The sequence below is a fragment of the Rousettus aegyptiacus genome, unplaced genomic scaffold, assembly GCF_014176215.1.
Source record: "Rousettus aegyptiacus isolate mRouAeg1 unplaced genomic scaffold, mRouAeg1.p scaffold_m13_p_2, whole genome shotgun sequence".
Taxonomy (NCBI): Eukaryota; Metazoa; Chordata; class Mammalia; order Chiroptera; family Pteropodidae; genus Rousettus; species Rousettus aegyptiacus.
Window position 1 is genome coordinate 142,159,421 of NW_023416295.1, and position 24,396 is coordinate 142,183,816.

General features: G+C 33.0%; 1 protein-coding gene across 16 annotated transcripts in view; it reads right to left on the bottom strand.

The window, feature by feature from the left end:
* The window catches only part of CCDC91 (coiled-coil domain containing 91), a 263,463-nt gene that overhangs the window by 145,706 nt on the left and 93,361 nt on the right, over positions 1 to 24,396 (bottom strand). The window lies entirely within an intron of this gene.

The following is a 24,396-nucleotide window of genomic DNA, read 5'->3' on the forward strand; positions in this document are numbered from 1 at the left end:
CAGTCATGAGCCCAGATACTGACCAAGCCAGAGCCATAGTTCCAGAGGCTACAGAGGATTATTTTTAGGCCCTGAAACCTGATGGACTTTGCCCTTCTGTGTTTCAAACTTGCTTAGGACTAGTGATCCCTTTATTTTTTCCAATGCTTCCCTTTGAGACTGGGAGCATCTATCCCACACCTGTTCCCATCATTGTATTCTAGAAGCAGATGATTTATTTTCTAGTTTGACAGGTGCCCCAACAAAGAGAAATTCTTCCGCAGAAGGGATCATATCCAGAATCTCACCCATATTTAGATAATGACATTTGTGATTTTTTAGCTAATGATATTTAGATGAGACTTTGAACTTAAAGCTGAGGCTGAAATTGGTTGAAATTTCTGGAGATACTGTAATAGGGTGAATGTATATTATACTTTGGAAGAACAGAAATTGGGAGGGGCAAGGGGGAAGACACTACATTTTTAAAAAGGATAATAGAAAACAGTATGGAGGTTCTCAAAAAATTAAGACTAGAACTACCATATGACTCAGCAATCCCTCTTTTAGGTATTGCCTTGAAAATTTTTCAAACGCTATTCGTAAAGATATATGTACCTCTATGTTCACTGACACATTATTCACAATAGCCAAGACATGGAAACAACCTAAGTGTCCTCTGACTGTTGAATGGATAAAGAAGGTATGGTATATATATACACTGGAATAATACTCAGCCATAAGAAAGGATGAAATACTGCCATTTGCGACACGAATGGATCTTGAAAATATCATGCTAAGTGAAATACGTAGGACAGAAAAGAATAAGAACCATATGATTTCACTATGTGGGATATAAAACAAAAAGCAACAAACAAACTCATAGATACAGGCTACAAAATGATGGTTACCAGACGGGAAAAGGGTTGTGGAGAGGGAGAAGGGGAAGGAGGTCAAGTATATGCTGATGGAAGGAGACTAGACTTTGAGTGCTGACTACCCAATGGAGTATACAGATATTGTATTATAAAACTGTACACCTGAAATTTATATGTTATCAACTAACATTACCCCAAAAAATTTTATTAAAAATTTTTAAAAAGATATGTGGCTAGTACTAATTTCTAGTACCTATGAATATAACTTTATTTGGAAAATAGATAACTTTGCAGATATCACTCGGTGAAAGGTTGCAACATGAGGTCATCTTGGATTTAGGATATGTCCTTTAATATCCAATAACTAGTTTCTCTCACTTTTTTTTTTTTGAGGTATAATTAACGTTAACATATTAGTTTCAGGTACACAACAGGATGATTTGATATTTGTATATATTGCAAAATGATCATCGCACTAAGTCTAGTTAATATCCACCACCATACATAGTCACAATTTTTTTTTCTTGTGATGAGAATTTTTAAGACTTGAAATCTTGCCAAGTGTAACAACATGCATGGACCTAGAGGGTTATTATACTAAGTGAAATAAGTCAGATAAAGAAAAATGCTTTATGATTTCACTTAATGTGGGATCTAAAAAAAAACAAAATGAACAAACAAAACAGAAACAATCTCATACATAGAGATAACAAACTGATGGTCGCCAGATGGGAGAAGGTTGGGGTGATACGCCAAAAAGGTGAAAAGGATTAAGAAGTACAAATTTGCCAGTTGCAAAAATAGTCATATAATGTAAAGTACAGCACTAGGAATATATTCAATATGCTGTAATAACTACGTATATGTTGCCAGATGGGAACTAGACTTATTGGGGTGATCACTTTAAGGTATATACATGTCTAATCACTATGTTGTACATCTGAACCTAATATAATATTGTATGTCAACTATAACTGAAAAATAAATTTAAAAAAAAATTAACTCTTAGCAACTTTCACAATATGTAATTGTTACCATGCTGTACATTACATCTCCAGAACTTATTCCTTTTTAAATTAGAATTGTCCCTTTTGATCCCATTCACCAATTTTTCCCAGTCCAACCCACCACTTCTGGCAAGCATCAGTTTTATGTATCTATTGAGTATTTTGTTTGTTTGTTTTTAGACTACACATATAAGTGAGATCATATGATATTTGTCTTTCTCTGCCTGACTTATTTCACTTAGCATGATGCTCTCGAGGTCCATCCATGATGCCACAAATGGCAAGATAGCCTTTTTTATGGCTGAATAATAAATGTAGTTTACAAATAATGTATATTATATATGTTATAATATATCATATATTTTAGAATATATATTTTATATATATATTTTTTGGCTATATTAAATAATGCTGCAACTATCATGAGGGTGCATATAGCTATTCAAGTTAGCGTTTGTATTTTCTTCAAATAAATATCAAGAAGTGAAACTGCTGAATCATTTGGTAATTTTATTTTTAATTTTTAAAGGAACATCCATACTAATTTCCATAGTCACCACACTAATTTACCTTCCTATCAATAGTGCAGAAGAGCTCCTTTTTCTCCATATCCTTACTAAAACTTGTTATTTGACGTCTTTTTGATGACAACCATACTAACAGATGTGAAATAATACGTAATTATGGTTTAGATTTCCATTTCCCTGATGATTAGTGATGTTAAGCATCTTTTCATGTTCCTATTGGCCATCTGTATGTATTCTTTGAAAATAATGTCTATTTGGTTCCTCTGCCCATGTTTGTTTTTGTTGTTAGTTTTTATAAATTTATTTTTAATTATACTTGACATACAATGTTATATGAGTTTCAGGTGTACAACATAGTGATTCAATATTTATATATCTTACAAAGTGATCACTACAATAAGTCTAGTAACCATCTGTCACCATATATAGTTACTATGATATTATTAACTATATTCCTTATACTCTACATTCTATCTCCCTGACTTATTTTATAATAAGTTTATACTTCTTGATCTCTTTCCCTTTAACACATATCCTCCCCAGCCCCTTCCCCCCTGGGAACTATCAGTTTGTTCTCTATATCTATGAGCTTATTCATGTTTCATTTGTACATTTGTTTTGTTTTTTAGATTTCACATCTAAATGAAATCATACAGTACTTATCTTTCTCTAACTTATTTCACCTAATATAACAGTCTCTAGGTCCATCCATGTTGTCACAAATGGCAAGATTTTCTTTTTTATGGCTGAGTAATATTCCAGTGTGTGTGTGGGGGGGGGGGCAACTTTATCCATTCATCTATCGATGGACCCTTGGATTGCTCCCATATCTTGGCATTGAATCCAGAAGGTTTGATGATGGTCTTTTCCCATAGTCTCCACTGGGTCACACAGGAGCGGTCTTCAGAAAGCCTCACATGAGGAAGTCCCCTAATCCAGGGCGAGTGCCAAGACAGTGGCCAGAAAGAGCAGCCACCACAGTGAACAAAGCTCGCTGCAGTAAACTCGTGGCCGCCATGGCTACTACCCTTTTTATCTTTTTTTTAGAAAAAGAAAAAATAAGTATGCGTATGTATATATGCATATGTATGCATATGTATATATGTTTATGTGCATACACACACACATATACACATACATATATACGTGTGTATATATATGTGTGTGTGTGTGTATATATACACACACACCTATATAAGCATATACACACAGTATATTTGTATATACCCAAAATACCTTTAAAGGATATATAAGAAACTGCTCATACTGGCTAAAACCAGGAAGGGAAATTGGGCAGCAGATATTATAAAAGGAAACTTTTTACTGTCATTTTTTTTGTACTTTTTAAAATATTGAACTATATGAATATACTGCCATTTCAAAAAATAAATTATTAACCTTTAAAATAGTAAAATATGAAGTATCTTAGAAATCTAAACTTAAGAAATAAATTACTAATGTTACAATTTCTGATACCAAAGCTGTGGACTAATAGTTGACATTTTGAGGGAGGAAACAATAATTCTAGCTTTCCTGCAACTCCATGTAGGTATGTGCCTTCTCTGTTTATTGACACCTCGCTAGCAATAAGCAAAGGATATTTGCAAGTAAGTGTTTACTAAATATTTACTGAGGAAGAGACAAGAGCTAGGAGAAAGATCTAATTCAAATACCAAAACTTGAATTCTCATCTGTAAAAAGGAGATAATAAACTCACATGATTATTGTGAGAATAAATATGCACATAAAGTCCATTGTATAGTGACTTGCACATAGTAGCCAGTAATGTTTTCTACATCATCATCATCTTCCTTTCACTTCTGAATAAAATTGAGAGGAAAATAAATCACAGAGATTTTATTGAAAATTTCTGTCTCACAGCAAACACTATATACACTGACAAGGTTTGACACTAAATACAAATAAGCATATTACACTTATGGAAGAAATCTATTTTTTTCAAATGAGGGAAGAAGACATTCATAGAAATGGGAAGAAAGCCCATACTACAAGAATATTTCTTCTATTCTCTATATGTGACCACAAAGATGGTATCTATTCTAATATATTCATTTATTGGAGTTCAATGGTGTCAAAAAGGAAACAAAGAACAGGCAAATGCACCACCTAAATTTGTTATTTTCTTATAAAAATAGTCACATGATGATGAGCATTTGATTTTATTAACTCCAAATTAAATATATCCTTTTAAGATTTGCAAAAGTCCCAAGTCTTAATTCTTCCATGAATGTTACCTTCTTACAATAACTTTGACTAAAATTTCACACTGTACTTTAATACTTTTGTCAAAATACCTATTAGTTCCAAAGTATAAAAACAATAATTATTTTAGATATCAATTTAAAATACCAGAAGAAAGTAACTGTGACTTACAAAATATGAATTACACCATTCGGATGCTAAATTATTTTTCTGTCTCTTCTATTACAGCAAAAGTAGCTGGCAACGGCAAATACATTACCTCACTGAGGAAAGTCATGTCAATTTTCCTGATATGAATGTTAGAATAATGCATACTATGTGTCAAGAAACAGAGGCATCAGCCTTGACAGGGCTATAAAATCCTTGGTGCACAAAAAGGTCAAATAATACATATTTCCAGAGAAGCTATTTGATAAAATGAGGAAAAAAATATTCCACGAATATTTGCTATATTTTAAAAATTGTCCTAGTAGTGAACTATTTCATTTTATAATTTCATACTAAAAAAAAAAAAAAATACCATAATGATGAAAAAGACATTCGTTCTCCCTACTCTCTTTTTCATAAAGGATGAAACTATAGGTAATGATACAAATAAACTACTGTTGGGAAAAACTTTCCCCTAAACTCATTCTGTTATAGGAAACTCAGTTACTCTTTTAGCCTCTTGCTCCACCCACACACGAACTCCCTCCTTCCTTACACAAAGAATGTGAGGTAATTTGTGTACTCCTTGAGTTGGTAAGAAAATATGGCACAGGTGTGGCTCAGCACCCTCACTCTACCCTCCAATCTCTTTCTTTTAACCTTTCCTTTCCCACCTCCAGATGTAGATAGATGTGTATGTATACATATATGTATTTATGTATGTTATGTATGTATGCATATGGGTATAGGCATCCACAAACACATGCATATATGTTACATATTGTATATGAGAAATTGATAGGGATATTAATGGAGGGGATATAAATGTATGTTTTATACATATGCACATTATGCTACATGCTTGTGTGAGTATCACTGTGTGTATCAGTATCGCTGTCAATTTCTTCCTCTCTCCCTCTCTTACCCTCTCCCTCCACCCTGTTTCAATTGATTACAGTTTCTACTCTTCAATACCTTAAATTTGTAGGGCCAGGCTCCTAAGCAAAATATCTAAAGTTGCCCAACTACACAAAATAAAAAAGCAAGTAAGTCTGTCAAATTCAGACCTGTAATATGAATAATCTTGTCTTTCCACAAATGTAATCCTATTACTTCCCACCTTCTCTTCACTCTCGAACCTCCAATAAGTACCTCAGCTGTCTTTATTCTCATAAAATGAAAACTAACTGAAAAGACTTTCCACATGTTCCTACTAGTACATCTACTAGACAATCTGTATCTGCACCCACGTATGCAGTCTTCCCTATTGTCATTATAAAAGAACTGAAGACAATGGTTTCATCTAAATATAACACTTTTTACTCATCTACATATCCTATACTCATCTATTCAGGGTCTTTGATGTCCCTCTGGCATCTCCCTCACTTGATCATCAACTTTTCCATTCAATGAATCGATCCTACAATGATATAACCAAGCTTTAATATTTTCCATCAAATAAAACCTCCCTTGCCCTACATCCACTGAAATTACCTCTACTTATTGTGCGTCTACTTCCTTTCATTCTCTTAAATCCTCTCCAACAGGCCTTTATTTCACCACTAGGCCAAAACTGTTCCGCACGTTAACCATCTATCGTGTTGGTTTTCCACAGCTGCCATACAAATTACTACAAACTACTACAAACTTAATGGCTTAGAACAGCAGAAATTTATTATCTTACAGTCTGTAAGTCATGAATCAACATGATCTCACTGCGTTAAAATCAAGGTGCTGGCAGGGCTATGTTCCTTTCTGGAGGCTCTAGCGGAGATCCTCTTCCTTGCTATTGGCAACGTTCAGTTCCCTGCACACAGTTCCTACATCTCAGAACCAGTAATAGGACATCAAATTCTTCTTATGCCTGCCTGTCTCTGTCTGTCTCTCTCCCTCTCTCTCTTATACACACACCACAGTCAGAAAAGGTTCTCCGCATTTAAGGACTATTTGGGCCCACCAAGGTATTATAAAATAATCTCTCCACCTCAAAGCCCAGAACCTTAATATCTGCAAAGTCCATTTTGCCATATTTCCAGGTTCTAGAGAAGGGTGTGAACATGGATGGAGGGGGGTACATTATTTGGCCGGCTATACCTATATAATTCATTTCTCAGTCCTCATTTTAGGTAACCTTTCAGTAGCGTTAGATACACCTGACCACTCTCATTTTTGAAATGCTGTCTTGTCTTCCCTTGGCCTGGACAACCAACTCTCAGTGATCCCACTGGCCACTTATTCTCAAATCTCCTTTTCTGGTCTCTCTTCATTTTCTCCCCAAATATTGAAATATCTCAAATTTCAGAAGTGATGATAAATGAGGGTGGTGAAATAATTACAAAAAATGTCTACACAGAACTGCAGTTTCCAAAATGTGATCAAGGAATCCTAAGTGCAACAGACAGAATAATGGCCTCCCAAAGATAACGCAACTTAATTCCTGAAACCTGTGAATATACCAGATTATGTAGAAAAGGAGAATTAAGATAGCAAATGGAATTAACACTACTAACCAGCTGGCTTTAAGATAGGGAGATTATCCTGGCCAGTCCAAGGTCATCACAAGAGTCCTTGAATGTGGAAGACGGAGGCAGAATAGTCTGTGTTAGAGTGATGCAACAGGAGAAAGCCACAGCTAGCCATTTCTGGCTTTGAAGATGGAAGAGGGCCATGAGCCAAGGAATGCAGGCTGTTACAACAGCAATAAAAATCTAATTCAGGGTGTTCCTGCAACCCTTTCAGAAAATTTATAAACTCAAAACTATTTTAATAAAACTACTAAGATGTTATTTGTCTTTTTCACTCTCATTCTCTTATGAATATGTGGTGGGTTTTTTTCAGAGGTGGAAGGACCTATGATATCATTAAAGACTGAATAAAAAAGGAAATATGAGGATCTAGGAGTCTTCAACAAAACTAGAGTAGAGATGTGCAAAAATATAAAACAATGCTATTCTTTTCACTAAATTTGGTTTTACTTTGGAAAATGTAGTTATATTTTCATTAAAAAATACTTATTTTACATGTAATAAGTTTATTATTGTTTCTTAAATGAGTTAATAAATATCTTAAATTTATTTTATATGGTAAATATCAATAGATATGACCCACATATTTGAAAATCCTTCGGGATCCACAATAACTATTACGAGTATAAAACTGTCCTCAATACAAAATGTAAAGCTACTGATAATGACAGAGCTTACTAAGTGCCAAACATAGCTCTAAGTAGTGTGTATATGTGTGATTGAATTCTCACAATAAACTTAACAGATAAAGACTATGTTTTTCCTTGTTTTACAAATGAAAAATTCGAAGTTCATTAGAAATAAGCAACATACCACAAATCACACTAAATAGCTGAGGTAAGATTCAAACTCAGCAGTCTGGCTCCAGTCTGTGGTTAATCACAGCCTCCTAGGGTTCGAACTTCTCTGTTGACATTTACTCTAAAGGTGATCTCACTCAGTAGCATGTTTAAATGCTCCAGTCCCAAGCCTCTAACTCCGGACTCTTAAACTATTGTCTGTTCACTGAGTCTAACTGGATGACTAAGTGTCATCTCAAATTTAACCTTCTCCAAGCTGAACTGATTCCCTCTCCTTCTCAAACATATCTCACCTCAAATCACCCATGTCAGTAAATGAAAATTGTTCAAGTTTCTCAGACCAAAGATCTGAAGAGCTCTTTCCTTCATGTTTCACATTAGTGTATTAGAAATTCTGGTCAGCTCTGCCTTAAAATATACCAAAATCCCACCACTTACCACATCCATGGGCTACTACCCTAGCACAAGCAAGCCATCTTCTCTTTGGGACACAGTGATAGCCTCCTCCCAGTCTTCCTCTACCTATATAGCATATTTTCCCCCAAAGAAGCAAAGGCGTTTTTTTTTTTTTTTTTTTTTTTTTTTTTTAAATAAGAGCCAATCATTCTTTTGCTCAAACTAGCTTCCCATGTCAATTAGAGGAAAATTCAAAATCCTTACCTTAACCTAGAAGGCCTTATATAATCTGGTTCCATGGTATCTTTATAATATTATTTGTTATGATTATCTCTTCCTTGCCCTATGCAAAAACACATCAAATACGACCTTACCTCTGCCTGCTCCCTCACTCCCACACAAATCCAAGATCCATAAGGCCTATACCTTTCCTTCTATAAGGTTTTTTATCAGAGATGCTTTCCAATATCACCCAATCACAGCCTATAATTTTCCAGCTCATTTATTCTGAGCCATTTTTCTTTAGTACTTATCATGGCCTGCCAAACTGCAAATATATCTTTTTTACCTCCACTAAAAGGCAGTCTCTATAAATTCTGGACTTTGTATCTTGGGTTCTGGGCTTTCCCCCCTAATAACATCTGGTGAATTGGTGCTCATTATTTATTAGTTATTCATTTAGTGATTAACCTAGGAAAATATTCACAATAAAAATAATAGTTAATGCCTAGAAAGAATCTATAGAAGTTCATAAGAAATATTACAATCCTGAAAGGAAATTGTTCAAAATATGAGAATAGGCAATTAGTAAAAACAACAAAAAAAAGTAATTCATGAAAATATGTTTAAGTACAACACAATGTATAATTTTTAAAAATTCAAATTTAAAGGTGATACTATTTTATAAATTGTGAATAACAAAGTTCTTTTTAAATGTAATTTAAGTTGACTATAAATCAAATATTAGACAAGTACTGACCATGTAACTTGGCCCTCTCTACCTTTCATGAAACCAATTTAAGTTTATATTTTCATCCTCCAATCCAATAATTCCTCTTCTAATAATTTACACTACAAAGAAAATAATAAATCAAGACAGTCTTTTCTTTGTAAAGATATTTATGGATAGCATTATTTTAAAATAGTAAAGAAAACAAAAATAATAACAATCTTGATGTATAATAATAATGAGATAATTTTGAAAGTTATGATTCATTCCTATGACAGATTATGAAGTTATGTTTGTAAATTATTTATAAGAATATGGAAAATGTTCAAGTTATGTTAGATGGATCATAGCGAACGAATATGAATTCAACCACATTCAAAATATTCATTAAAAAAGCATATCAACTGCATGTTGTCTGGTGGAAGTATTATAAATAATTGTATAATTATTGGCATAAAAGGCATTTATCTCCAAGGAACAGCGATTAACTTCAAAATTATTCCATAAATTAAAAAAAAACATAGTAAAAGTAATCATTTCAAATTGAGAACAAGTGACCTGGAAATGCTAGTTGATACCAAAGCTTTAGTAGGCAGGCACTCAGTAACCCGAATCAACAGTGATGCTGGAAAAGTATCTTTTGTATCATCCAGATGAAACACTTCACTATTAAAACAAAGATTTTCTTACAGAAGAGATTAATTTAAATAAATACATTGAAAATGAAAAATATCTTCTTCAGTTAGTGGCAACTCCTTTTAAAAATGGAAAATTATATGCAATGATCCATATAAATAGAAAAATTAGTTATCAAATTTTAGTTTTAAAAAAAATTCCCACAAAGCATTCTGTCAAGGACTATTGTTTTTTCTTCTTTAAAGTGATAAAATGATTACCTATGGTCATAAAAGTACAAGCAATGACATATCATCTTATTCTCCTGTCTACTTTTACATTTGTAATCATTCCCAAAATGCTTGTTCATTTTCTAAGACCAAAAAGGATCATGCATACTATAAATATAATTGATTAGGATTTAAACAAAACTCTTCAAACTTTAGGAAATAAATTAGTCACCAATGGACTAAGCCTAACGCTGCCAAATATTAGCCTAAAACTAAATTTTAAAGTTGAATTATTAAGCCCTTTACAAGTTTTCCTTAAGAGATAATGTAACCGCAACTACAAAAATCACCACATTGTAACCACTACTAAGATGTCCAATATGTGTAATAATATGCAATATAAATCTTGTTTGTTCTAATAAGACTTAAGGAATACTTTCAAAAATCACATTTAGTAGTATAATATGGATATGTCCCAATTTTCCAATAATTATTATTTTGATTAGTGTATCTATGAATCAGATTCTCTTCCTGCCCTGACATCAATTACTAATTATTTTATGCTCCCAGCTAACCAGGCTAGACGAGAATAAAATATTCCAACCAATTCCACTCTGGGAGTATCCTGTTCTTTTGAATAAAGGCTCCAGTGACTGGGAGTTGCCTATTTAATTTTTCCATTTATTACTAAGAAATTAGATAAAATGATCTATTTGTGATTCTTTGAGAAGGAAATTAGGGTAAGAAAAAAGCAAGAGAGGCTGCTTTTTGTTTTTTATTCTACCACTCGAGGTAGCTCAAACATTACTCTAATAACAAACGATAATCATTTCTGAGAAAATTAAAATCTATGCAAATATATGCTATATATGAGACAAAGAAAAAATATTTATGTAATTTTTTTTAGGGGGGAAGAGGGTTTTGTAGGGACAAAGAATCCTGACTCCTCTACAGACCATGGTAGCAACACTATTTACATGTCAGTATACGAACTGGTGCTCAGAAAGCTGTGCTTCCACCAAACAAATGGTAACAGATATTTAATATAATCTCTAAGAACAAATAAAAACAAAAAGAAAGAAACAGGGACAGGAATATGTTGACTATATGTTAGAGTTCTATTCAAAATGCTTAAAGTATTTAAATAAAATACTTTTAAAATTAAACCCTGAACAAAATAGTAATAGTTGATATCTCCTCTAAGTAAATAATTACAGTATAATTTCACCTCCAATCTCATTGTAGTAAAAAGAGCACATATGATCAGGTCAACCTAATTTTAAATTTGGGGAATGTAACTTCATAGTTATGTGACTGAGGACAAGCAATTTACTATTTCTATCACTTTCTTCAATTGTAAAATGGGATTATTAATGCCAACCACACTGTCTTGCAGTAAGAATTAGGTGGAAGAAAGCATGTCAAATAATTAGTATAGTATCTGGTGTTTGGTACTTTATAGGGAAATTGTGCTGTAGTCAGAATACATGGAGAAAATCATACACCAACAGTTACTCCTGGCAGTTCCCTTTCCAGGGAACCCAGCACGCACAGTGTTATCTTCTCTCTTTATCCAATATAGCTAGCTTCTCTAACACTAAAGACAAATCCCTCTCTCTGGCTAATCATCAGATGAACTAATTGACTTGCATTAAGGAGTCATGCTGTATGGGAGAAAAACAATGAACACTAAAATCAAATATATTATGTGAAATGCTAACAGTATAAGAGAGATACTTGAAATAGACTGACTGAGGGCATAACACAGCTATACCTGCCACTTCACATTACAGGACAGAAGTTAATTTTGTTTATTTGGAGAGAGGGTTGTTATTATTATGTTTGTTAATTTACTTTAGGTCCCAAGTGTTTTGGCTTTTGCCAGAACATAGATCAAAATTTCCTATAAGCTAAATATATATGATGCCATGCCACTGTTTTCCTTACCTATTTAGGCAAACCAGAAAAACATTCTTTTTTAAGTAGGAGATAAAATAAATGCATGCTAAAAAGCAAATACAGGTGACAAAAATTTGTGCTCTAGAATTTATGTTCTTTAAAAAAAGAGAATGCCCTCAAAGCCTAATGCAGAAGCCGCCTACCCTTCTCTTTAAGCTACTCTACCAAGGCTAGTTATCTGGGTTCTAAGTCTTCAACAGATTAGAAGGGGCAAGAATAAAAGAGAATACTGTGTGCAGGGATAGAAAAGAAATAAAAATAGGTGATTTCAAGCCAACTGATCTCTTTAGAGAAAAGGAACTATATTAACCTCTCCAAAAACCATCTTCCTCTTCAAATCCATTCTTTTAAATTGCTTGAGGCAATCAATTGAGGTAAAGACAACAGAAATACACCAACGCACTGACTCCCACACTAAATGTGGAAAAGCAGCTGTTCCATACAGAAGAAGACTTCCCTGCTACCTTCAGCACCTCACGTTCCTTAGGCTATTAGATTTCTGACAAAATAAAACTAGTAAACACTTCATTCTCCTTGAGACCTTAAGACTAAAAGACACACACACACACACATTCTCTCTCTCTCTCTCTCTCTCTCTCTCTCTCTCTCTCTCTGCCAGAAGTCATTTCAATTTCAAATAAAGGTCAAACACAAAAGTCCATCTTAAAAATAAGTATAGAAACAAAAACAAAATAAATCATCAGGTATATTTTTTAAATGGTATACCTAGGTAATTAGAGAAAAGGTGTTCTTCAGAAACATTACTACAAAAAAAAAAAAAAACAGGATAAGATTTTGGAAATTTTATGTCACTTCACATTAAAACTTAACAGGGTAGAGATATATATGGAAACTGGACTTAACAGTGATACAGTCTATATATACTATGAGGTAAGGAAAGACTGTACAAACATTATTCCAATGATTTCTAAATTTAAAGCTGGAACAGAGGCAATAAGAAATAGATTTTAAAATGTAAGCAATAAAAAAAATGAAATATTAGATTCTTTGAAGAATGTCTCCAGAAACACAAAAAGATAGAGTAAAAAATAAAAAGCAAATGATGAGACATCCATAGGTATTTGTTCTAAAATAGAGTTAATCACAATATTTACAGATTCCATATATGTAAATTCACCTACTAAAATTTACTTATAACCCCAAAATCAATACTTTAGAGGAACTTTCATGGCCATTTGTAGACACGCACAGAGTGGTTAAAATTTTGAACTCCCCAAAACACACATTCCCAGGTAAGGTCAAACAAGGTGATGTTTGTTCCAGCTCTTCTTCTATAAACAAGTATCTTTTTCACAGTCTACTCACCATCATGATTTTTGTAATTTTTGTGCTTATTTTTGGTGATTTCATTGTTTAAAATGGTCCCTAAGCATAGTGCTGAAGTGCTTTCTAATGTTTCTAAGTGCAAGAAGGTTGTGATCTGACTGATGGAGAAAATACCTGTATTAGATAAGCTTCATTCAAGCATGAGTTACAGTGCTGTTGGTCATGTGGTCAATGGTAATGAATCAAAAACATATATTAAAATAAGATCACTGTAATAGAAACACATATAAAATGAGGTTATAGATTGATCCCTTAATGAAAATGTTGTAATGAGAGGCTCTCAAAAACCTAACCCTATATTTCCCCTTAAGAGCCATGGTCCAATATTCAGTGTGTGCAGTGATTTTATAGAAAATAATTACCATGAACTAGGCAATCATCTTTTAGAATAAGAATTCCAGAACGAGAGAGAGAGAGAGAGAGAGAGAGAGAGAGAGAGAGAGAGAGAGAATATGAATGGGGAGGAGGAGGATGAAGAAGAAGAAATTTAAGAACTCTACTCTAAAACTGAAAAAAAATCCACTTAAAAAGGGGGGCACCAACAAGAGGCTTTTTCCAACATCAAAGGAAAAAAAAAAACCAATAAAGGGAAATGAAACTGACAATATAAAACTTTTTTAATTACATGCTGGTTCAGATCATAGCTTTAACTGTTCATATCTCCCAAGATCCATGCTTTTGGTAATGCCTTTCCATGCTGGCTCTGGACATAGTCATGAGATCTACTTGGGTCAATGGGTTGTGAGCAAACATGATGCAGGCAAAAGCTCAAAAAGGGCTTGCACAGTAGAGCTTGCCCTTTTGATATTCTTGGAACCCTTCCCAGCCACCACAAGAACACACTCACACTAGCCTACTAGATAATGAGAGACATGTGGCCTGTTCACCCTGTCACCCTAGACAACAGCTAACCAACCACCACACATGTAAGCAAGGCCAATCTCGATATCCCTGTCCTCAGCCTACACAATCAACTGACCATAGATACATGACATAAGAGCTAAAATCAGCTGAATCTGGCCTAGATTAGTAGAACCAGCTGATGCTTATGCTCATGAACAATAATAAATGTTTACTGCTTTAATCTACTAATTTTGAGGTAAAGTTATTCAACAATACCAAATTGATATATATATATAAATAAAAATAACAAGATGGTAAAATAAATTATATCATATTTTCTCCCAATATCTAATGATATTTTTAAAAATAATATAACTTAGTATTGAAAATAAGCAGAACGGAAACTTTAGAGGGACAGAGAGAAGCATGTCATGGCGTTGCTCTCAACCCTATCCACGTAAGCCCCATTGGGGAATTCCTGAGAATTCTCACTAATATTCTTAAATATGAATACTCCCCAATCTTTATTAACTTTCACAAGTTAATAGAACACAATTTCTCAATGAAAAACCAAGACAAATAGTCCAAACAAGTATATTTTTCATTTGTTAATTTATTCCTTAAAAAAGGTAATAAACAGGTATATAAAAGTAGTAATTTAATCATTATTAAAAAAGATATTTTGAAAAATTTAAGATAAAATTCACCACACTTTTAGGTCATATTTTTCCCTTTAATTTTTTAGGATGCTCTTTTCTGAATTCTCTCCACCACCACCAGGTTTTTCAATGTCTTTCCTAAAATAAAAACTGTAAAAACTAGAAAAGTCATTCTTAAAATACTCAACAGATGTTAAATGTATCTTAACTCAAGCTAATGTTTCTCATCTTACAATGTGGAATATTTATTTACTTATTATTTTTGTAATTACTGAAGGAATAAGTTTCATCTGGTTTGACTATACCTCTGTCAATATTTTCTTACACTATCTGTACGGTTTAATTATATATCTTGAATTTGTAATTCCCTAATAAGTAAAATCAACCACAATAAGTCCTTTCTGGATGAAGGATATAAATTTATATAATAATAATAGTTTATATAAACTTTAATAAAACGTTCAATTACATTAAGTATTTTTTAATTATGAAAAAATAATTCCTTTAAGGAAGGACTGGGGCTTAAAATGCAACCTCCGTCTAAAATAATTATTGAGCTCTACCACTATTTTATAAAATTCATCACATATTGTCTTGTCTTGTATACATAATATTTTCTCTAATTTTAGATTTTAACGAAGGTACCATTTCTTATACATTTTTATATCCTTCATAACCCATTCCTATAACAAAGTAGGAATTCAGTTGGTAAGAATTCATTTCTTTTCAAGCCCTAAGGAATCTGTTCCAGAAGAGGCACACTTTAAAGGGCAGAATTTCTAATCCTGATCTTAAAGGCATTATTCTAATGAAAAAATTTAACTTTTGACTTAATAGAATGATCATTTGGTTCTATCTTCACCTCTCTTATGGTTACTAAAATAAGTGTATCAGGGTAAATATAATTACACAAAAACAGTGAACTGTCTCCTTGCTCAGGGTAAAGAACTGTGGCACACAAAGTAATCTTTCCAAAAATAGACTAATTTGTTATGACTATCATCCTCATAATGTTCTAGGCTTCAAAACAAGGGGAAAAAATTACATTTCAAGATCTGTGGCATTTCCACAGTATTTTAAAAATGATTTTCCAAAATGTCTTATGGCAAAAACTACAACACCATCACCATTTTCATAGAATACAATACTTTTGCTTCTCTTTTGTCCTGTAATTTAGCCCAGTCTGACTTTTTTTTCCTCACTTGAACCTCTGTCAGGAGGACTCTGTGTTGGCTGCAAATAACCAGTCCACAGTATTCATCCTGGAGATTAGTGACAACTCAAAAACCACAAGCATGGAGTTAAGATAGTATTTAAACATGCCTTTGGGGTTAGAAAGTAGTAGTTAGCCTGTAGTTCATCAGTTTTTATATAACCAAGGTGAAATAAATACAAGGAGAAATCTACGAATGACTGCCTTTGCCTCAGAATATTTCCCGATCTTTTGAATAAATTTAAAACATCAGATCACAGATTTGACAGATGACTCTGACTTGGATACTTAATTGGAAACACAAAAATAAATTCTAATCGGGGAATATTAACTTTTTTTGCTGAAATAAAAAAAATCAACTTTATCATCCTTCATAGTGATGACTAATATTCTCTTTTCAGGACTTTCTCCTATAACTATGTTGTTTTTGTTTTAAAGGGCAAAACTTTGAAGCATAGCAGTGGTAGTAGCTAAATACCTATAACCCATTAGATTGTACTAAGCACCACAAAAGCAATAACCTTGGCTGTCTTTATCACCAAACTAGCTGTAACACCTTGCAGTGTGCCCATCAAGACATTCTATTAAATTGTTTCAGCAGCTATCTCAATTTTAGGCTAATGTTCTTAATAATGTCTGATAATTTATGCTACCTATATATACTTTCTATAACTGTCATTTGCCCACTAATTACAGATTTAGCTCTTATACAATTAAAAAGTGTGCCAAGCATATGCGGATTCAGTGATATAAAATAAATACAATACATTTAAGTATATGCAATAGAGTTTAGAGAATAGGAAAAACAGTTTAGCTTATGGACTATATCTTTGGGTTTTAGATCCTGCATGTCCACATTTGTGCCAGGGATGCAAAAGGAAGAATTTAGTGGGAATGAAATAAATACCACAATACTATAAACAAGCACTCTAAAACGAATAAAATGAAAGAAAGTCAACCAAAGGACATAGACTATAAAATCCAACCCAAACACCTTGCTTTAGTAATACTTTCATAAAAAATATTGGCCCTTGAAGTCCAACACTAAACTGAATCATTATTTGCATAACAGGGAACTGATTCACAATTTAACTTGCTTTCTTCAGTATTATTTCAGGAAGACTTCTTTATTTTCCATTCAATACCATATGCAGAGTCCAGGTATGAAAAATGCATTTTTATTTTTGAAAAGACAAATTTTATGAGGTTAGTGGAAAGTAAATGGATACAATTTTTCCCAAACACCATCATTTTTCTTTTCTTTTCCATTGTCTGAAGCTTATCATTTGTCTCTACCAAGCTACCAACTGAAAGAGAGTTTCCTATTTTAAGCATCTATTTTCAATAAAATTATCCTACAGCTGAGTGTCTTTGACTACATTTTTTACTCACTACAATTATGCTCCTTTTAAGCAAAGCCCATCACCCAAATTCTAAGGCCTCATTGCTACAAAATCTACTCAATTTCTGTGCAACTTCCACTAAGGAAGTTGTAAGCTTTTATTTACATATTATGATGTCATCCTTTCTGTTTAGTAAAATTAATAATCTAAGACTGAAGCCTGTAGCTTCATTTTTATAAATGCTTAGGAATAACAATATATGTCTTGATTTTTCTCTTGGCCTTAATATTTCATTCTATTTTCATATTCCCTGATCTTGATTTATTTTCAATTGTTTTCTACTTACAGTTTTCTACATTTAATATCAAGGAAGACACTCAAAACTTTGATGGAGAGAAATGAACTGCAAATACGTAAATGTGAAAACCAAAGTAAATTGTTTTTACCCACAGAAAACAAACAACCACCAAATCTACAAATAGCTAAAATGGAAATTTGAGTGGAAATGCAGTCCCGATATATTTCTCTAGATAATGATGTAAGGTAAATGGAAATAAATCTTTAAGATTCATTTTTCCTGTATTCTTTGAAAGGTCGATAGAAATAGAAACATCAATTAAATTAGTGATGCCTTTGAAAGGTATAAAAATTTTAAAGTAAAATTACATTGTTCAAATTAACCATGTCTCTAAATTATCAAAGATCATATGAATTCTACATACAATAAAACTTGTTCCATTTATCAGCGCTCGTTTCTTTTTTAAAAAACTGAAAATTTCTACAGATACAATGGAGATTTTAAATTCTTAGAAAATGGATTTAAAAATCATTAAAACATTAAACCTGCTAATCTGCTAAAGGTCTACAAAGGATGTATTACATAAGAAATATCTGTAAGAGCCTATCACATTTAATCTTGCTTAAAAATGAACCTTAGTTTGAATCACAGCCATGTCTCACAATTGTAGAGGAATAAAGATGAACTTGTGTTTTACTTTTAAGCAGAATGTAAGCATCATGTTTGTAACGGTACACAGAAAAATGAGAGAGCCATTTGGAGGGAAAAATAACAGAGTGCCATGAAAATATTTTAGACATAAAAAAGCTTAAGTGAAGAATATGCTAAACCATGTTTGAGGTGCCCATAAAGCAATAAAAGAATGTTTCTACTGCTGACCGGGTTTCATTTGCAAAGAAGACTATACATGCTATTGAATGACAGCAGACATCCTATCTTGCAGAACATAAAGTTTATTTCTTACAGACTTTACTGTTACTTCTTACTGTGGCACACTCTTCAAACACGACTTCACTATATCTATACATTTTCAAATGTAAAACTGAACACACTTTTAGAGAAATAAAACAAATTTTCCTATATAAAAGTCTTAGTTATTAGGCCCTCCTCATCCCCCACCTGACCTCTATTGTTAGGTGACTTCATCTCCTCCTTCATTGCCCCCTCATTCATTCTGCTCCAGCCTCACTAGTCTTCTTGTAGGTTTCTACTTTAGAGCATTTTCAATGGCTGTTCTCTAGGCCTAAAATAATCTGCTCCACACCTAGTTCAAGTCTGTGCTCAAAAGTCATCTTTTAAATGAAATCTTGATCACTGCATTTAAAATTGTGATCCACCTCTTCCTTCCCTCTGTAGCTCCAACTCCCTTATCCTGCTCAATTTTTTCATCACTTATTTACTTTTTACCTCAAAATTAACTTATTTTTATGTTTCTTAAGTATTCTCTCTCATAAGCTAAAATGTAAGCTCATGAGCAGAGACTCACTGCTGCATCCAAAATACTACCTGGCACATAGGAGACACATAATAAATGTCACAGATAAATGAACACATGAACAAACTTACTTCTCAATCAATTTAGGAGAAAAAGTACATTCAAATCTCATTGTAGGTTAATTTTTCCTTACCGGTGTTTTCTTACATAAGAAAACCATATGTGAAGATACCTATTAATTTTAGTTAGTAACCCAATGTTGCCAACATTCTCCTTTTCTGGTTTGCACATAATCAATAACTTTATTTTACTTTCTATTTATATCTCATATCTTTCGTCAAACACTAAAAAGCATTTCAGAGCCGTTGTCTTACAGCAGAAGAAACTAAGTGCAATTGGTCCTCTTCTCAGTAACTCAGGATATCATGAACATTCACTCTTCCATTACATTATAACGAATATGACCATTCAACACATGCTTTAAAGTTTTTGAATGCTTCATTATCATGCTTCCAGATAACGTTCATTCATTCTTATATAAAATGACTATGTATTAGGCACTATTACTACATTTTGTGCTAAGCATAAAACAGAATACTAAAGACAGACAGACATCACCTCAAACCTCACAGTTCTACGGTTAGATGGAAAGTTAAGATACTAAATAAGTAATAAAAATAACATGAATAAACATTTATATAGTGCTGTGTGCCAGGCATTGTTCTTAAACACTTCAGAACATGAACTCATTTAATCTTCACAATAGCCCAAAGAGGAAGTATCACAATTACTACTCCCATTTTACAAGTTAGGCAAATGAGACTTAGTAAGACTTTTTGAAAGTTTGGCCTTGATCCTAAAGAATATAGAGAGCCACTAGAGGATTTTAAGACAGAGGATAAAATGATCAGACCAGAGGAATTATTTTGGGCCAACATAGATACTGATTTGGAGCAAAGCAAAATGAAATGATGTAATCTGAGTGAAAGATGACTGCTCCGTAGGCTAGCATAATCGCTTCACTGAGTGAAAAAGCACTCAGGGTTTGAAAGAGACTGAGGAAAAGAAGCAAGAGCTTTTAATGACTTTCCCTTCTCTGTGACTTTCCATACCTGTATACTATCTCTACTCTAAACCTCATCAGACTGTAGGTGCATTCCAAATGAGTAGGAGAAAGGATTATTCTATAAATATTGCCAGGGCAACAAGCTAGACATTCGGAGAAAGTCATAATTAGACCCTATCTCATTTTATCAATAGAAGGTCCAGACGGATCAAAAATTAAATGCAAAATGAAATTATAAAATGACTGGAATAAAACAAGGCAGAATATTTTCTAACTCAATATAGACTAAACTCCTTTTCTTATTTGCTATAGAAGATACCATTAACATAAAAGCTAAATAAACCAGAAAAAAAGTCCTTGTAAGATATGGCAAGTATAAACAACCCTCATACCTATAAATCTTTAAAAATAAGATGAATGGAATTTTTTTAATTAAAATAAAGAGATATATGAAATTTGAAATATACTTTAAATATGAAAATAGACATGGATAGCCATATAAAAATTATACATACTAATAAGGAAAAAATTAAAAGAGCAAGAGACACATTTTACTTCTCTAACTGGCAAATATTAAAATGGCTGGCAATACCTAATGTAGGCTAGGATGTGGTAAAATAGGTGCTCTTATTTATTTCTTGGTAAAAGTATAAATTTGTATAAAATGCTAGATGACACATTGATAATATACGTCTAAAAGTTGTTATCTGTAAGGTGTGAAATTACAGGTAATTTGCACTGAGTTAAATATTTCTATAAATTTGACTTTCTTACTAGACGATGTTGCTAGAAAAATTATTTATATTTTAAGACAAAGTGCAAAAGAAAATTTATAAGATAAAAGAAATAATAAAGAAGGCAGAGAAGGTATATTGAGACACATGTAAAATGTATGCATAGCAAAAAAACATAACTATCTAGGAAGCACATTATTTAGAGGGGAAAAAAACCTAAAACAAAATAGGAGAGACAAAAAAAACAAGTGGGGAACAAGTCAGAAATGATAAAGGAAAAAAAGTCTCACGAAACTGAAAGCAAAGAGGAGTCAACGATTTTAAAAATGTGTGAGGTCCTTGGGAAAGTCTTAAAGCAGAAGCAGGATTGGATCTGTTGCCACATCCATAAATTCCTATGCAGTAAAGAGCAGGCTTTTTCAGATTTTGCAGATTTCGTGCTTTTCTGTGATTTCAGATACTGTTGTAACTTGTGAAACTCCTTGGCAGCTAGTCTGTAATTTTAGAAGCAGATAAAGTAGGTAGCATATTTACATCTATTTTTTTCATTATTAAAATGATCTCTACTCTGTATCTACAGCTGAAACCAAATTCAGTATGTTCTTATGTTATTCCAATAGAATATAAAGATAACGTATGTATTCATTTGAAAGAAAGTTTATATTTCCTAATACTTTTAGCACAAAAACAACCTTCAAAAACCATAAATTCCTTTAGTACCTTTATAATATGAACTAAAAAATATTTTACTTTTATCTGTTTAAAAATTGAATACAACTAAATATTAGTATGGAAATGGATCATAACAGGGAGCATTAAATGGAAGACGAAATACACTATTGCTTTAAATATTAAAGACCTACACTCCCCATCTTAGTGTGCTTAGGCTGCCATGACAGAAATCACAGACTGGGAGGGTTAAACCCAGAAATTTATTTTCTCACAGTTGTGGACACTAGAAACCCAAGACCAAGTTGCCAGTACGGTCGGTTTCAGATAAGAGCTCTCTTTCTGGCTTAAAGAAGGCTGCCTTCCAGCTGTGTCCTCACATGGTAGAGAAGAGAGAGTAAGAGAGCTCTGTGGTTTCTCTTCCTAAAGAGCACTAATCCCCTCATGAGGGTGCTGTCCTCATGACCTCATTAAAATCTAATTATCTCACAAAGGCTCTATCTCCAGATACCATCACATTGGGGAGAGGGGGTTAAGGATTAGGACTTTGACATATGAATTTGGGCATGGGGGTGGGAGGAGACACATTCAATCCATAGCACCTCTACAAGCTACATAATTCAATCAACCAACCAATATATATATATATATATATATATATATATATATATATATATATACTTCTTTATGTGCCAGGCATTATTCTAGAAGCTGATAATGTAATGATTAAGTAAGACCAAAAAATGTCTCCCTCCAGGAACTTATATTCTAGGAGAAAGGAGGAATAATCAAGCAATACAAATATGAACAAGATTCCGCTAACAACTTTGAGCAAAATAAAGGAGGAATGAGATGGGGGGGGGGGGGGGCGGAGAATGAACTACTTAAGCCAGAGAAATTGGAAAAAGGCTGCCACAGGAAGTGGTCTTTCAGTTGAGAGTTAAATCAGGAAGATGAAGTAGCAATGAACAAACTAAAGCAATCACAAAATGCTCAGAAAGCACCGATTCTACATAATCACCTTTCCAAAGTTTTGGTCTTAAGACACTAACCTCTACTGTGAAAAGGTTTTAAGTAGTACATTCCTTGCCTATTCTCTTCAAAATCATAATATCTTTCCTCCCTCAGATAGACTATATAAAGACACACACATGCTTCTCAACAAGTAGACATTCAAAGAGGAAAAGAGAGTTCTTCAAAGCAACTACTAACACATAGCAAATATCCTTTACATCATGTTACCTCTTTTCATATTAAGTATTTCTACCTGAGAAAAGTCCAAAGTAAATATCCATCAAATATACAGAAAACATAGACCCTGGGAGCCACATAACCATGACCTCGAATTTCTGATTTTGGAGGCTTTGGGTGTGTCTTGGCCTTCAAAATTCATCTGGCTACTGTGAGTGCAAATGCATCCTTTCTCCTTTATACATACTGTCTGGTGAAGGCAAAGGCTCCATGACTTACCTACCAAATAAAGTACATGATTTTAGAAGAACCTGCTTCAAACCAGTCTTCATTTACTGCTGAGGTCTGTGGCTTTGTTCTAGAATGGTTGAGGTCAGAGTTTGACCTCAGTAAGTAGGGAAATACAGTAAATACATCCCTTGAGATTGTAAGCTAGAGTATTCAAAAATAACAGGTTTGCCTCACCACTGGATGAGAATGAGGCTTAGCCACATTAGAAGTCCATGTTTTCCTATTTTTTGGCAATACCATTATGCGCACACACATACACACAAAAATCTTTCACTAAGCACTTCTCAAAACGTTTACTGGGTACGAAAAAATCTGTGTGCACTCTAAAAGTTATCCTTGGGTGATTTACAAACTACTAAAGAAGATAAAACACCCACCTCTAAAGTGATAAATGAGCTTACAAACATCTTAATAACACAAAAGATGACTGTAAATAAACATTAAATTATATTTTACCAAATTATATGCTTCTGAAAGACAATTTTAAGTTATTTAAATTTATAAGACAAGTTTATGATCAAACTCAATGTCATAGAATAAGTATCATAATGACAATTCCACAGCATTTCTGAAATGCGTTCATATAAATCTTTCCATTAGCATAAATCACAAGTGATCACGTACTACCTAACCTTTAAAGAAATTATAGTTATGAAATTAGCCTTGAATCACTCACAATGAAAAATGAGTAAAAATTTAAGACCACGTGAATCTATAGATGTAATACATGCTTGCTGAAGAGATTTTATGCAAAATCACATTATGAAAACTTAAGTACTTAAATGTAAAGTAGACTCTTCGTGCACTTTTTAGGATTAATTCATTTTTCTGTAGGAGATCTTCTCTTTAATGAAGCTAATTCATTTAAATTGAGGGGTTGTTTTTAAATTTTAAAAGAGGACACAAACCTTTATTTCCTATTCACTATTTAGTTTTGTTTAAACTAGCCAAAATAGGTCATCCGATTTGTTTTTAAACACTTTACATTTCTAACTGAGCTACTTAAAAATTCTAAATATGTTGAAAAGTAATTGTAACACAAAAACTTATTTTACATAATGAATTAAATCTA